This window comes from Ceratotherium simum, chromosome 2, assembly GCF_057802395.1.
Source record: "Ceratotherium simum simum isolate JZ-2026a chromosome 2, ASM5780239v1, whole genome shotgun sequence".
In the NCBI taxonomy this organism is placed as follows: Eukaryota; Metazoa; Chordata; class Mammalia; order Perissodactyla; family Rhinocerotidae; genus Ceratotherium; species Ceratotherium simum.
This window is the reverse complement of record NC_141901.1, coordinates 74,573,466-74,588,529: the sequence shown is the minus strand read 5'-3', so window position 1 is coordinate 74,588,529 and position 15,064 is coordinate 74,573,466.

Here is a 15,064-nt window from a genome sequence, read left to right as displayed (position 1 = left end):
TTCCCTAATAATTAGTGATGTTGAACATCTTTTCATGTGCCTGTTGGCCGTCTGTGTATCTTCTTTGGAAAAGTCTGTTCAGATCTTTTGCCCATTTTTAAGTGGGTTGTTAGTTTTTTTGTTGTTGAGATGAATGAGTTCTTTATATATTTTGGAAATTAACCCCAATCAGATATACGGTTTGCCAATATCTTCTCCCAATTGTTAGGTTGTCTTTTCATTTTATAGGTACTTCCTTTGCCATGCAGAAGGTTTTTAGTTTGATATAGTCCAGTTTACTTACTTTTTCTTTTGTTTCCCTTGCCTGGTAAGACATGGTATTTGAAAAGATTCTGCTAAGACCAATGTTGAAGATCATACCGCCTATGTTTTCTTCTAGAAGTTTTATGGTTTCAGGTCTTACATTTAAGTCTTTAATCTATTTTGAGTTAATTTTTGTGTATGGGGTAAGATAATGGTCTACTTTTATTCTTTGCATGTGGTTGTCTGGTTTTCCCAACACCGTTTATTGAAGAGACTTTCCTTTCACAGCTGTATGTTCTTGGCTCCCTTGTCAAAAATTAGCTGTCCATAGATGTGTGGGTTTATTTCTGGGTTCTCAATTTTGTTTCATTGATCTGCATGTCTATTTTTCTGCCAGTACCATACTCTTTTGATCACTATAGCTTCGTAGTATATTTTGAAATCAGGGAGTCTGATACCTCCAGCTTTGTTGTTTTTTCTGTAGATCGTTTTGGCTACTGAGGGTCTTGTGTTGTTCCATATAAATTTAATGATTCTTTGTTTTATTTCTGTAAAAATTAGCATTGGGACTTTGATAGGGATTGCACTGAATCTGTTGTTTGCTTTAGGAAATGTGGACATTTTAACTATGTTAATTCTTACAATCCACGAGCGTGGAATACTTTTCCATTTCTTTGTGTCTTCTTCAGTTTCTTTCAACAATGTTTTATAGTTTTCAGTGTACAGTTGTTTCACCTCTTTGGTTAAATTTATTCCTAGGTATTTTATTCTTTTTTCATGATTGTAAATGGGATTGTATTCTTGAGCTCTCTTTCTTTTATTTTGTTGTTAGTGTATAGAAACACAACTGATTTTTGTATGTTGATTTTGTATCCTGCAACTTAGCTGTAGTTGTTTATCATTTCTAATAGTTTTTTGGTAGCTTCTTTAGGGTTTTCTATATATAAAATCATGTCATCTGATGCCTACCCAGACTAGGGAAACTAAAGAAAAAATAAACAAGTGGGACTTTATCAGATTAAAGAGCTTCTATAAGACAAACGAAACCAGAATCAAGATGAACAGACAACCCACCAGCTGAGAGAGAATATTTGCAAAACATACATCTGACAAGGGGTTGATCTCCATAATATATAAAGAACTCACACAACTGAACAACAAAAAAAACAAACAACCCAATCAAAAAATGGGCAGAGGAAATGAACAGACACTTCTCCAAAGAAGATATACAGATGGCCAATAGGCACATGAAAAGATGTTCAACATCACTAATCATCAGGGAAATGCAAATCAAAACAACACTAAGATACCACCTCACGCCCGTTAGAATGGCTATAATCACCAAGACAAAAAACAAGTGTTGGAGAGGATGTGGAGAAACAGGAACCCTCATACACAGCTGGTGGGAATGCAAACTGGTGCAGTCTTTATGGAAAACGGTATGGAGATTCCTCAAAGACTTAAAAATAGAGGTGCCCTATGACCCAGCCATCCCATTACTGGGAATCTATCCAACGAACCTGAAATCAACAATCCAAAGAGGCTTATGCACCCCTATGTTCATTGCAGCATTATTACCATAGCCAAGAAGTGGAAGCAACCTAAGTGTCCCTCGACTGACGATTGGATTAAGAAAATGTGGTTATATATTACAATGGAATACTACTCAGCCATAAAAAAAGACAAAATCGTCCCATTTGCAACAACATGGATGGGCCTGGAGCGTATTATGTTAAGTGAAATAAGCCAGAAAGAAAAAGACAAACACTGTATGATCTCACTCATATGTGGAATATAAACCAACACATGGACAGAGAAAACTGGACTGTGGTTACCAGGGGCAGTGGGGGTGGGGAGTGGAGGGTGGGCACAAGGGGTGAAGGGAGTCGTATATATGGTGATGGACAAACAAAAATGCACAACCCAAAATTTCACAATGTTAAAAATCATTAAAACATCAATTAAAAAAAAATCATGTCATCTGCAAATAGTGAGTTTTACTTCTTCCTTTCTAATTTGGATCTGTTTTATTTCTTTTTCTTGCCTGATTGCTCTGGCTAAGCCTTCCAATGCTATGTTAAATAGGAGTGGTGAAAGTGGCCATCCTTGTCTGGTTCTTGTTCTTAAAGGGATAGCTTTCAGTTCTTCGCCATTGACTATGATATTAGCTGTGGGTTTGTCATATACAGCCTTTATTATGTTGAGGTACTTTCCTTCTATACACCTTTTTTTCTGAGTTTTTACTATAAATGGATGTTATATCTTCTCAAATACTTTCTCTACATCTATTAGATGATCATGTGATTGTTATTCTTCATTTTGTTAATGTGGTATATCATGTTGATTGATTTGCAGATGTTGAACCATTCCTGTATCCCCTCAAATAAATCCCACTTGATCATAGTGTACGATCCCTTTAATGTACTATTGTATTCAGTTTGCAACTATTTTGTGAAGATTTTTGCATCGATGTTCATCAGTGATATTGGCCTGTAATTTTCTTTTTTGTGTTGTTCTTGTCTGGTTTTGGTGTCAGGGTAATTTTGGCCTCATAGAATGAATTAGGAAGGTTCCCCGCCTCTTCAATTTTTTAGAAGAGGTTGAGAAGGATAGGTATTAAATCTTCTCTGAAAGTTTGATAAAATTCACTGGGGAAGCCATCTGGTGCTGGACATTTGTGTTTTGGGAGATTTTTGATTGCTGTTTCAATCTCCTTACTGGTGATTGGTCTATTCAACTTCTCTGTTTCTTCTTGATTCATTTTTATAGGTTTGTATGATTCTAAGAATTTATCCATTTCTTCTAGATTATCCAATTTGCTGGGATATAGCTTTTTCTAGTATTCTTTTATAATCTTTTGTGTTTCTGAGGTGTCCATTGTAATTTCTCCTCTTTTATTTCTGATTTTATTTATTCGAGCCTTCTCTCTTTTTTTCTTGGTGAGTTTAGCTAAAGATTTGTCAATTTTGTTTATCTTTTGAAAGAACCAGCTCTTAGTTTCATTAACGTTTTCTATTAATTTTTAGACTCTATTTCATTTATTTCCACTCTGATTTTTATTATTTCCTTTCTTCTATTGACTTTAGACTTTGTTTATTCTTTCTCTATTTCGTTTAGGTGCACTATTAGATTGTTTATTTGAGATTTTTCTTGTTTCTTCAGGAAGGCCTGTTTTGCTATAAACTTCCCTCTTAGTACCACTGTTGTTGTATCCCATAAGTTTTGGAATGTTGTAGTTTCATTTTAATTTGTCTCCAGGTATTTTTTGTTTTCTCCTTTGATTCCTTCATTGACCCAACAGTTGTTCCATAGCATTTTCTTTAATCTCCACACATTTGTGGCTTTTCCAGTTTTTTTCCCGTAGTTGATTTCTAGTTTCATAGCATTATGGTCAGAAAAGATGCTTGGTATTATTTCAGTCTTCATAAATTTATTGATAGTTGTTTTGTGGCCTAATATATGATTCATCCTTGAAAATATTCCATGTGCATCTGAAAAGAATGTGTATTCTGTTGTTTTTGAATGGAATATTCTGTATATACATATATATTAAGGCCATCTGGTCTAGTATTTCATTCAAGTCCACTGTTTCCTTGTTGACATTCTGTTTGGATGACCTATCCATTGATGTAAGTGGAATGTTGAAGTCCTCTACTATTATTGTGTTACTGTCTGTTTCTCTTTTTATGTCTGTTAATAATTGCTTTATATATTTAGGTGCTTCTATGTTGGGTGTATAGATATTTAAAATTGTTATGTCCTCTCGGTGGGTTGTTCCCTTTATCATTATGTACTGCCCTTCTTTGTCTCTTGTTACAGTTTTTGTTTTAAAGTCTATTTTTTCTGATATAAGTATTGCTACCCCAGCTTCCTTTTCATTGCCATTTGCATGGAGTATCTTTGTCCATCCCCTCACTTTCAGTTTGTGAGTGTCTTTAGGTCTGAAGTGTGTCTCTTGTATGCAGCATATATACGGGTCTTGGTTTTTTATCCATTCAGCCACCCTATGTTGTTTGATTGGAGCATTTAGTCTAATGACATTTAAAATATCTATTTATAAGTATGTACTTGTTGCCATTTTGTTACTTTTTTTCTGAGTGTTTTAGTAGTTCTTCTCTGTTCCTTTCTTCTTCTCTTGCTCTCGTCCCTTGAGATTTGATGGCTTCCTTTAGTATAATGTTTGGGTTCTTATCTCTTAATTTTTTATGTATTTATTACTGGTTTCTGGTTTGTGATTACCATGAGGTTCATATATAATAACCCATGTAAAGAGCAATCTATATTAATTTGATCGTCTCTTAAGTTTGACCTCTTACAAAAAGCCATACTCTTTTACTCCCCTCCACCCACATTTTATGTTTTTGATATCATATTTAACCTCTTTTTTGTGAGTCTATATTCCTTAAACTCTTATCATTAAAATAGATAATTTTAGTCATTTTGTCTTTTGACCTTCGTATTAGCTTTAAAGGTGGTTGATCTGATATCTTTACTGCATATTTGCCTTTACCAGTGATTTTTTTTTCTTTGATAATTTTCTTATGCCTTTTTGTGGTCTTTCCTTCTCCACTTAAAAAAGTCCCTTCAACATTTCTTATAAGGCTGGTTTCTTCATGATAAACTCCTTTAGTTTTTGCTTATCTGGAAAACTCTTTATCTCTCCTTCCATTCTGAACGATAACTTTGCCGGGTAGAGTATTCTTGGCTGCAGGTTTTTTCCTGTTATCCCTTTGAATTTATCATGCCACTCCCTTGTAACCAGCAAGGTTTCTGCTGAGAAGTCACCTGATAGCTTTATGGGATTTCCTTTGTTTGTAACTTGTTGCCTTTCTTTTTCAGCTTTTTGGATTCTCACTTTATCTTTAATTCTTGACATTTTAATTATTATGTGTCTTGGTGTGGGCCTTTTTGGGTTCATGTTGCTTGGTTCTCTCTGTGCTTTGTGTACCCAGATTTCTGTTTCCTTCCTTAAGTTAGCAAAGTTTTCAGCTATTACTTCTTCAAATAGATTCTCTGCCCCTTTGTCTCTCTCTTCTCCTTTTGGGACACCTATATTATGGATGTTAGAATGCTTGATGTTGTTCCATAGGTCCCTTAGACTGCCCTCTTTCTTCTTAATTCTTTTTTCTGTTCAGCTTGGATGATTTCCTCTACTCTTTCATCTAGCTCGCCATCTGTTCTTTTTCATCTACTCTGCTGTTGATTCCCTCTAGTGAATTTTTTATTTCCATTATTGTATTCTTCATTTCTGATTTGTTCTTTTTTATATTTTCCAGTTCTTTGTTGAAGTTCTCACTGTGTTCATCTATTCTTCTCTCAAGATCAGTGAGCATCCTTATGGCTAGTAGTTTGTACTTTTTATCAGGTAGCTTGTTTATCTCTGTTTCATTCAGTTCTTTTTCTGAGGATTTGTCCTGCTCCCTTATTTGGAGTATATTCCTTTGTCACCTCATTTTTCCTACTTCTCTGGTTTATATCTATGTATTGGGTAGACCAGCTATGTTTCCCTATCTTGGAGATGTGGCCTTATGTAAGAGATGCCTTATGAGGTGAAACAATTTGCTTCCCTCTTGTCACCAGTTCTAAGTGTTCTAGGAGTGTCCCCTGTGTCGCCTACTTGTGCCCTTCTGTTGTGGTGGGGTTGCTCTTGCTGTGTGTGTACAAGTAGGCTAGGCTGGCTCCCAGCTAGCTTGTTGTAAGACTCAGCTGTATGCAGCTGCTACAGTCACTTTAGTCTCTTTATTGTGTGGGTTGAGCCCCAGCACTGCTGGCTGCAAGGTCTGATAGCACACACCTGCTGCTGTTTTGCTGTTAACTGAGTCAGGCCCCTTGCACGGCTGGTTCCTAGGCTCAGAGTTCACAATTGCTGCAGGCCTCTGGCCTGTGAGGATGTTGTCGGCTCTCTCAGGAGTGCAGCTGGGTGAGGCTGGCCCCAGTTGGGTGTGGCAGCACACAGTCATTTCAGGCATTGGAAGGTGGGACAGATCCCTTGTTTGGCTATTTGAGAAGGCCAGTGGCACAAGTTAACTGAAGCTGACAAACCTCACCACCTGAGGGCCCACACCCCCACCAACACACTCCTGCGCAGTGTGCACACCCCACCCCACCAAGGCAGACTCGCTCACCTGCTGCAGAGGTCCCACACACCCCACCTATGAAGGCCCACACGTTCCTCAAGGGCTTGCTGGTGGGCAGGGCCAGTCACTAGGGTGGGCTGCCTGCCCTGGCTGAACTGGATTAAATCAGTGCTCTAGTGGGCAGGGCAAACCCCTGCGCTAACAGGCTAGGGGAAGAAATCCAATGACGTCTGCCAGCATCTGTGTCAGCATGACTGTACTAGGTCACGGTAATGACTGCCACCAATGTCTCAGTGCCTGGGGAGGTGGTCCCAGATGCCTCCTGCCTCTTTGAATTGCACTCAGAGCCTCTCAAGTGAGTCTCTTTCACCAAAGGACTGTGCACCTCTCTTTCTGATGATTTTGTGTTGGTTTCTGGAATGGGTGAATCAGTGCTTCGTCCCTTTAAGTGCAGGCTCTTCTTTTTGGTTGTTATTTTTTTGTGAAGAAGATTGGCCCTGCCCTAACATCTCTTGCCAATCTTCCTCTGTTTGCTTGAGGAAGAGTGGCCCTGAGATAACACCTGCGACAATCTTCCCCTATTTTGTTCCAAAGTAAAGCACACCAAACTTAACCACTATGACACCAGGCCCGCCACAGGGCAGGCTTTTCTTTCTTTTATGTTCAACAGCTTTTCTGGGGGTATTCCTGGTTGGTTTTATAGCCTGCAAGACCAGGTCCTATGACACTCATCTCATTCGTGCTGAATTCAAAAGTTGTTTATTGTGGCATAGCTCTCCCACTCAGATCCCCTCCTCCTCCAGGAAAAGCTTCGTACCTTAAGATTGTTCCTGGGCATGAAGCGCTGTGGCTAGAATGTGTTTTTTCTCTCAGCAGAGGGGTGTTTCTGCCTCTCTCATCTCTGTCAGTGTTGTCCCTTGTTGTAGGAGTTCTTTTTATCCAGTTTCCAGTTCTCTCTCAGAGGTAATTGTTCCACAGGTAGTTGTAAATTTGTGGTGTCCCTGAGAGGAGGTGAGTTCAGAGTCCTCCTACACCGCCATTTTCCCAGCAATATCTGTGATGGGTGGTGTTAAAATGATTTTACAAATAAAATGATTAGTCTCTACAAAAGCAACAGTTACTTTCATTTGGAAGAGTTATAGGTGGCTCCACAAAGGAGGTGCCGTTTCTGTTGGATCTTAAAGAATGACTCAGATTTGAACAGAGTGATTGGAGAAAATATATTTTAAAGCAAAGGAAGGGAATGAACACATATACACAAGTAGGGGCTAAGTGCTAAGAATCAGCAAGGTTCAATATAGCCAGTGTAACAGGCTCATTGAAGATAAAGTTGAAAAATCAATTGGGACCTGGATCATGGAGACTGAAGGTTACTAGACATGCTCAGAGCTGTGTTTTGAGTTCCATCTCTCTGATGGCAGGAGAGAGAGAAAGAAGTGAGGACACTGGACATAGAGATTATGTATGTGCTACAGCTTAGAATATATATTATATCCCCACCACTCTAGGCTCCACAGGGTCTTTCAAGGATTCAGTTTCCTTCCATTCTGTTGTTCTGTACCTACTAAGGCATTGTACACATCTGCAAGGTTAAAGGTTGACTGCTGCCACATCTAATATCCAGACAGTAATATGGAAAAAGAGTGGCTGGTGGAGAAGAAGCTCAAGGGTCTCTGGCCCAGACTCACGGGTAACATACACACACTTCCGCTTATATTCCATGTACACACGGCCACACCTAGATGCAAGAGCAGCTAGAAAAATATGATCTCTACCTGGATTGCCATGAGCTCATCTTGTAAAATAAAATTATACAATATTTAAAGCTGAAAATTCTGACATAGCTCTAAAAGTATATGCAACAATATCTGAGACAACTTTTTTAAAAGACCTGAAATTAAACTCAACAATTTCTAGAGTTGAAGCAAAGCTGGGTTAAATATAGTGACCCTTCACTCACTGAGACACACAGATTGATACAGGATGAGAGTCGGGCACTGACACAAGCCCAGAGAAAGAAAGTCCTTCCTCACCAACCGGATCAAAAAGGCTGCCCTCTCCTTCTCTCTCTCTTTCTCCCATTTTTGTTTTATGTTTTGTTCCATGAGGCTATAATATAAAAATGTGACTCTAGAGATAAAGAATATAAAGCTAGTTAGTTCTTTTAGCTTTTGTCATTACTATTGTTTTTAAAAATAATTATTGTTATTTTTATTTATAATATCATGTTTACTACAAACTTATTTTTAATAATATTTTATCATTTTTAATTTATTGTTATTTTTGAAGAAAAATACATTTGGAGTCTTTCTCTCAGCTTCCAGGTTGGGAAATTTTTGCAGGAAAAGATATCTTTTAAAAATATACTCTGTCAGTTTTCAGTCACAAAAGCATAATGTTGGTGAAGATTTATTAAAATGATTTCCTAAACTGATGGAAGTTAATGAGATTTGATTGAACTGAAATGAAGTTTTATTCATGTTCTGTTAATTTAACTCCAGAAAAGGTGATCTAACATCTTGTTTTAGAAAGTGTGTTTATTTCTCACCAAGGGTGCTCAATTTCGGGGCCTAGTGAAAATTCTCAGACAAGAAGAGTTGTATTTTAACATCCTGTACACAAAGTTTGGTGGAGGAACACAAAGCTGCAGATTTTGTGCACTTCTAGAGAAGCACAAACTTGAAGCTGTTTCAGTTCAGCATTCTGTTGAGTGCAATTCTTCAACTGAGAAAAATATAAGTACAAAGGAATTATGGCCCTTGAGGGACAAGACTCACAGGCTTGGAGAATTCTAGAGACAGAGAGAGTAGCTCACTGTGACAAAACAGTAAAATCAAAGCAAAACTAAAAACACCTTAGATATTGCTGGGCATAGAAATAGACAATAAAAGACTAGGCTTTTGGAATCACACAAAATATAGGACAATGGAACCTGCTTGGTAAGGTTGGCTGTGTAAATATATCACTTTGTTCACAAGATGGAGAAGATTACATCACTAGAAGGAGAGTACACCTCCAGTTTGTTCTTCCTGTACGTGGAATGCAGAACTTAAAAGGCAAACTGAAATGACAGAGATTTTTAATTTGTAGATGAATATTTAGGGGAAGACAGAATCTCTGGTTATACTTCCTGGACACTTGAATGCTAGGATTACATATGAATTTGTAGAAATGTAGTTTTTCTCATGCCACTTTCTGAGAGGCTGTGACAGATCGTCTCTGCTCCTTCTCCACTCACATTCAACCCATAGTGCCTCTCTCCACTCGTCCACCTTACATGAGGTAAGACTTAGCCTTGTGCCACATCACTGATGGTGACCACAAGCACTCCCGGGGGTACAGCCCCAGACTCTTGATCATTCTTTCTTCAGAGGACCCTTCATAAACACTGCTCTGATTCCCCTAGAGAACAGCTCAGTGACTTGTACATGGGCCTGATGTGAAAAAGCATCTCATCCTTGTCCCAGAGACCCAATCTGGAAAGCACCTTCACAAAAATTAGCTGGTGGGGCCCCATCCATGGTCCACTGAATCTGTTTTAGTGTCAAAACATGTAAAGGCACAGCTGTTGGGCCACACCTCAAGAAGTACTTCCTTTACATATTTGCAACGCTTGCCAGGGGTGGTCCATTTAAGTTATACATAGATTTTTTAGAAGAAATTTTAAATTTTTGACTTAGGCTTCAAGTCTCACTGTTAAACAGACAATACTCACTCTAAAGCCTCTTCAAGTCCCATTTATAAAGGGAAAAACATTATTCCTGGCTTAATATATCCTTTTTACCATTTCTTGGGTATCAAAGAGTTCACATAATCAAAGTTGAGAGACTTTAAAATTTGGAAAGGTGTGTGTGGGAGGGGTGGGTTGTCTTTTAGAGCTACTCCGAAAGATATCCCACAGAACAATATCAAAATATTTAATATGCATGTAATCTGAATAGTAAAAACAGGAGAAGGAAATAAAAGGGACATATAATTCTTCCCAAATTAATGAAAGACAAGAAACCACATATCCTGTAGTTTAGAGATCCCTATGCAAGATAAATAACAAAGAAACACATACCTATGTGCACCATAGCCAAATTCATGAAATCCACATATTAAGAGAAAATCTTAAAGAAAGCTAGAGAAAAAAGAAGCATTATCTACAGAAGACCAAAAATAGGAATGTCAGAAGACTTCTTCCTAGAAACTATGCAAATTAGAAGAAAGTGAAATAACATATCTAAAGTACTGGATGAAAAATAACGTCAAACCAGAATTCTGTCAAATCAGAATTACTGATTAAAAATATTTCCAAGAAGAATACAAAACAAAGACTTCATCAAAGTAAAGCTGACTGAATATATTGTAAACAGAATTTCATGAAAGATTGTTAAAGGAGGTTGCTCAAGCAGAAGGGAAATATCAAAGGGTAATTTATATCTACAAAAAGGAATAAGAAATACCTGAAGAGGTAAAAGTGTCAGTAAATATAAATAAAATAGAATGCATAAATAAATCTATATCAGGAAGAAAAAAGGAGGCAATTTATTATTATAAACCATGAAAATAGTAAAAATAGAAGAAGGTATGAACAATTTTAGGTAAATAATTTAAAAGTTGAGTAAAATAAATTCTGAGAAATGTAAATTACCACAACTGACTCAAGGAAGAAATAAACACCTGGAAATTTTAATAATTATTATCAAAATGGAATTAGTGAGAACTCTTTCTACAAAGAAATCTCAAGACCTGGATGTTTCTATTGAGATTTCTACAAATATTCAAGCAAAAATATTATCAATTTTAAACAAATTCTTACAGAGCACAAAAAAATAAGATACAATATCCAACTCATTACTTGAGAATCAGAGATCCTTAATACCAAAATATGACTAAATGGTATACAAAAATTAAAAATATTATGTCACTTATGAATATAGAAGTAAAAAGTCTAAGCCAGGTAATAATAAACAAAATTCAGCAGTATATAGCAAGGATAAAACATCATGATCTAGTTTGGTTTATTCTCAGAAGGCTGCTTTGGTTAAACTTTTAAGTAATCACTAACATTAAATGATACGATTAAAGGGAAGTAAATTAGATGGTCATCTTAATAGATGCAAAATAAAAGTGTAATAAATCTTAACATCCAATTGTACTATGAAATTCCATCAAACTGGGGATAAAAGGAAGCTTCAAAAATTACAAAAATACCTACAAAAATTACAGCAAATGTATTCAGAGGTTAAATCATTCATTTGTAACTGAGAAGAAGACAGGGATGTCATCTTTTGTTAATTCTGTTCTTCATAGTATGAGATGGTCTGTCCATTGCAGTATGCAAGTAAAATGAGGAAAAAGGCATAAAAATTGGAAAAAATGAAATAAAACTGTCATTATTCATAAATTATTATAGGACTTTTCTCTCATGCAAGGTCATGGTGCTATTTATCTATGTTTTTTTCTAAAATATTTATCATTTTTCCTTTCGTTTTAGATCTATAATCCACTGAGAATTGATTTTTTCATGTGGTGTGAAATACAAGTCCAAAGTATGTTTTCAGAGATAGGTACCAACTTTCACAATACAATTTAATCACAGGGAGGGGGAAAAAAACTATATAACATATGTAAATAATGCCATGACCTTGCATGAGAAAAGTAATTCTTACAGAACACACACACACACACACACACACACACACAGAGACACCACCACTGCTACCTCCATAAAGTAAAAATTTGTTGAGTTTTACTACATCAAAACTAAACACGGCTTTCACGTAAAAGACCATTAAAAGTGTTGAGGCAATCACAGAATAGACGACATTTGTGAATCATCTAACCGAAAAAAACTCATCCCAAATACATATTAAAAAACTCATACAGGGGCCAGCCCGGGAGTGTAGTGGTTAAGTTCACGCGCACCACTTTGGCTACCCAGGGTTTTGTAGGTCCAGGTCCGGGCACAGACCTACATACCACTCATCAAACCATGCTATGGCGGCATCCCACATACAAAGAAGAGGATTGGCAACAGATGTTAGCTCACGGCCAATCTTCCTCACCAAAAACAAAAACAAAAACCTCATACAAGTCAAGATTTAAAAGACAGACAACCCGAGAGAAAAAAAAGACATCTACAGTGAATTCACAGGAAAACAAAACAGCAAGCACACATATGAAAAGGTGCTGGATCTCATTTGTAGTGAAGAAAATGCAAATTAATGTCTCGATGAGATATCATCACACAGCCACCAGATTTTATAAGTTAAAAATTCAGATGTGGAGAACAATCATAATATACTGCTTAATGTGTAAACTGCTACAGCAACTTTGAAATGACATTTAACCTCATCTAGAAAGACTGAAGATGCACATCCGCTATGACTCAGGAATTCCACTTCTCGGTTCATTGCACAAGGCGATCTTATGCACATGTGCCCAAGTATATATGTTCAAAAAATTCTCCATGACATTTTTCATAATAGATAAAAACTGAAAAGCCACAGATGTATCAAAACTAGAATGAGTGTTATATCTTCATAAAATAGAATAGGTAAGCTTACAAATACAAACAAAATGGATGAATCTTATCAGCATCTTATTGAACAAAAGAAGCAAGACACAAAAAAATACATAAAATATAATTCCATTTACATAAAGTTTTAAAACAGGCCAAACTAAATTATATTATTTAGAGATACACACATAATTGGTAAAATCCTGGAAAAGAATTGTCAAAGTTGTAATAATGATTGGTTCTAAAAGGTTTGTCAGGGCTGTCATAAGCACTTTCAGGTTACTGACAAGTTTTGTTCTGTACCTGGACAGTGATTTAGGTGTTCATTTTATAATTATCAATTATATTACATATTGTACATTTTATAGTTTAGGTACTTTTCTGTGACATCTCACAATTTAAAAAAAAAACAGAGAGAAGGGGATGTAAGTTAGCAAAATACTGCTTTGAAAGAGGACAAAAAAATTCTCATCAGAAACCATGAAGGTCAGAAAGAAGTGGTACAATATTTTTCAAGTGCTGAAAGAAAAGAATTCTCAACCCTGAATTCTCTGTCCGTGAAAGGATCCTAATGAACGAAAGGGAAATCAAGACATTCTAATAGAAAGGAAAAGTAAGAATTTGTTGCTAGCAGACCTACTCTAAAAGAAGGGCTAAAGGAAGTTGTCAAAAGAGAAAGAAAATGGTAAATGAAGGAATCTTGGAATGTCAGGAAGGCAAAAAGAGTAATGAAAAGAGTAAAAAATATGAGAATAACAGAAATAGAAAAAAAAAGTTCAAGTAATTCACAGTAACATAGGAAAAAAGAAAACAGAGAAACAAAAAAAGGACATAAATAGAAAACAACAAATAAAATGACAGACTTATGCCCTAATATATCAATAATTGCATTAAATATAAATTTTCTAAACACACCAATTAAAGACAGAGATGAGCTGAGTGAATTAAAGAAGTATGACCCAAAACATGCTGTCTATTGGAAACTGACATCACATGTATGCTGATGAGAATGATATAAGGAGGGTAAAAATGATCATACAGGAAAAAATATAGGGAATAATATCAGGAGCTGAGCTCCTGAGAATGTGACAGAGGACTAAAGGGGTGGATTTTTATTGGATTGAAACAGAAATAATTCTTCCTTGTAGCTGAAGAGTTGGAGGGAGGAAGAGCGAGAGAGAAGGAGAGGGAAGGAGAGAGAGAGAATGAATCTGGAAAGAGAAATTTTCTTTATCAGAACGAACTGATGTGTTCTTTCATGAATTAACTACTGGTTCACCAGGGCACATTCACAATTGTTCTGTTGTGCCAGCTGGTTCTTCAGGCTGGATTTTCCTGTGCCATCTCTACAATGACTACCACCACCCTGGGCTGAGAATCTTGTAGAGATTCTTTAATGCTTCCTAATTCACTCAAGCTGCTGAATTTTGTTTTCATCAGACACAAGGGAGCCAACACGAGGGGTCCAGATGCCAATAAACACAAGAGTCTCTCAAGAGACTATTAGACTACAAGTCATCCCCTGACATAGGTTCATCCTGCACGTTGACCTAGTGGGGATGGGATACCCTATGTTTTCTCAATTAGAAGACTAGAGCTGGCAGATGGCACAGCTCTTTATTCATCATGCCCCTAACTGCTAGCGATGACCCATTGTGTATTACCAGTCTCCAAAGATTTACTTCTGTAATAACATTCTAGTGTTGTTTACCATTTATTGAATCCCTAACTGCGTCTAGCCCTGGTTCAGATGCTTTAATTACATGATCTTATAGACCCTTACAAGAACCCCAAAAGTTAAAGATATTTATTCCTCCTTTGTAGATGAAATAAACGTAGTAGATTAAGGCTGACAGATTTGCCAAAGATTATATAGTGAAATATGGAATACAGAGGTAAACACTGGTCTGTTTGTCTCTCACTACACTTCCTAATGTAAAAACTTACTTGAAATTAACTTTCTTATTAAAAATTTTTTTATCCTGTAAGCCCTTTATAAACGAAGTATTGGTGTTCTACAGTGATTATCACATAGCAGCGTTGTAGTACATTAGTATGAACTGAGAAGGGGCTGTTATTTCTGCAGCATCTGCCATTCATCCCACAACCACCAAATTGTTTCCAGACGAATCTGTATTTTTAAGGGTCTCATTAGAGAATTCAGTTCCTCTCACATTTTGTGACATCCAGCCCTACTTATCTTTATTCTATTGCTCATCAGATATTTGATGAGCAC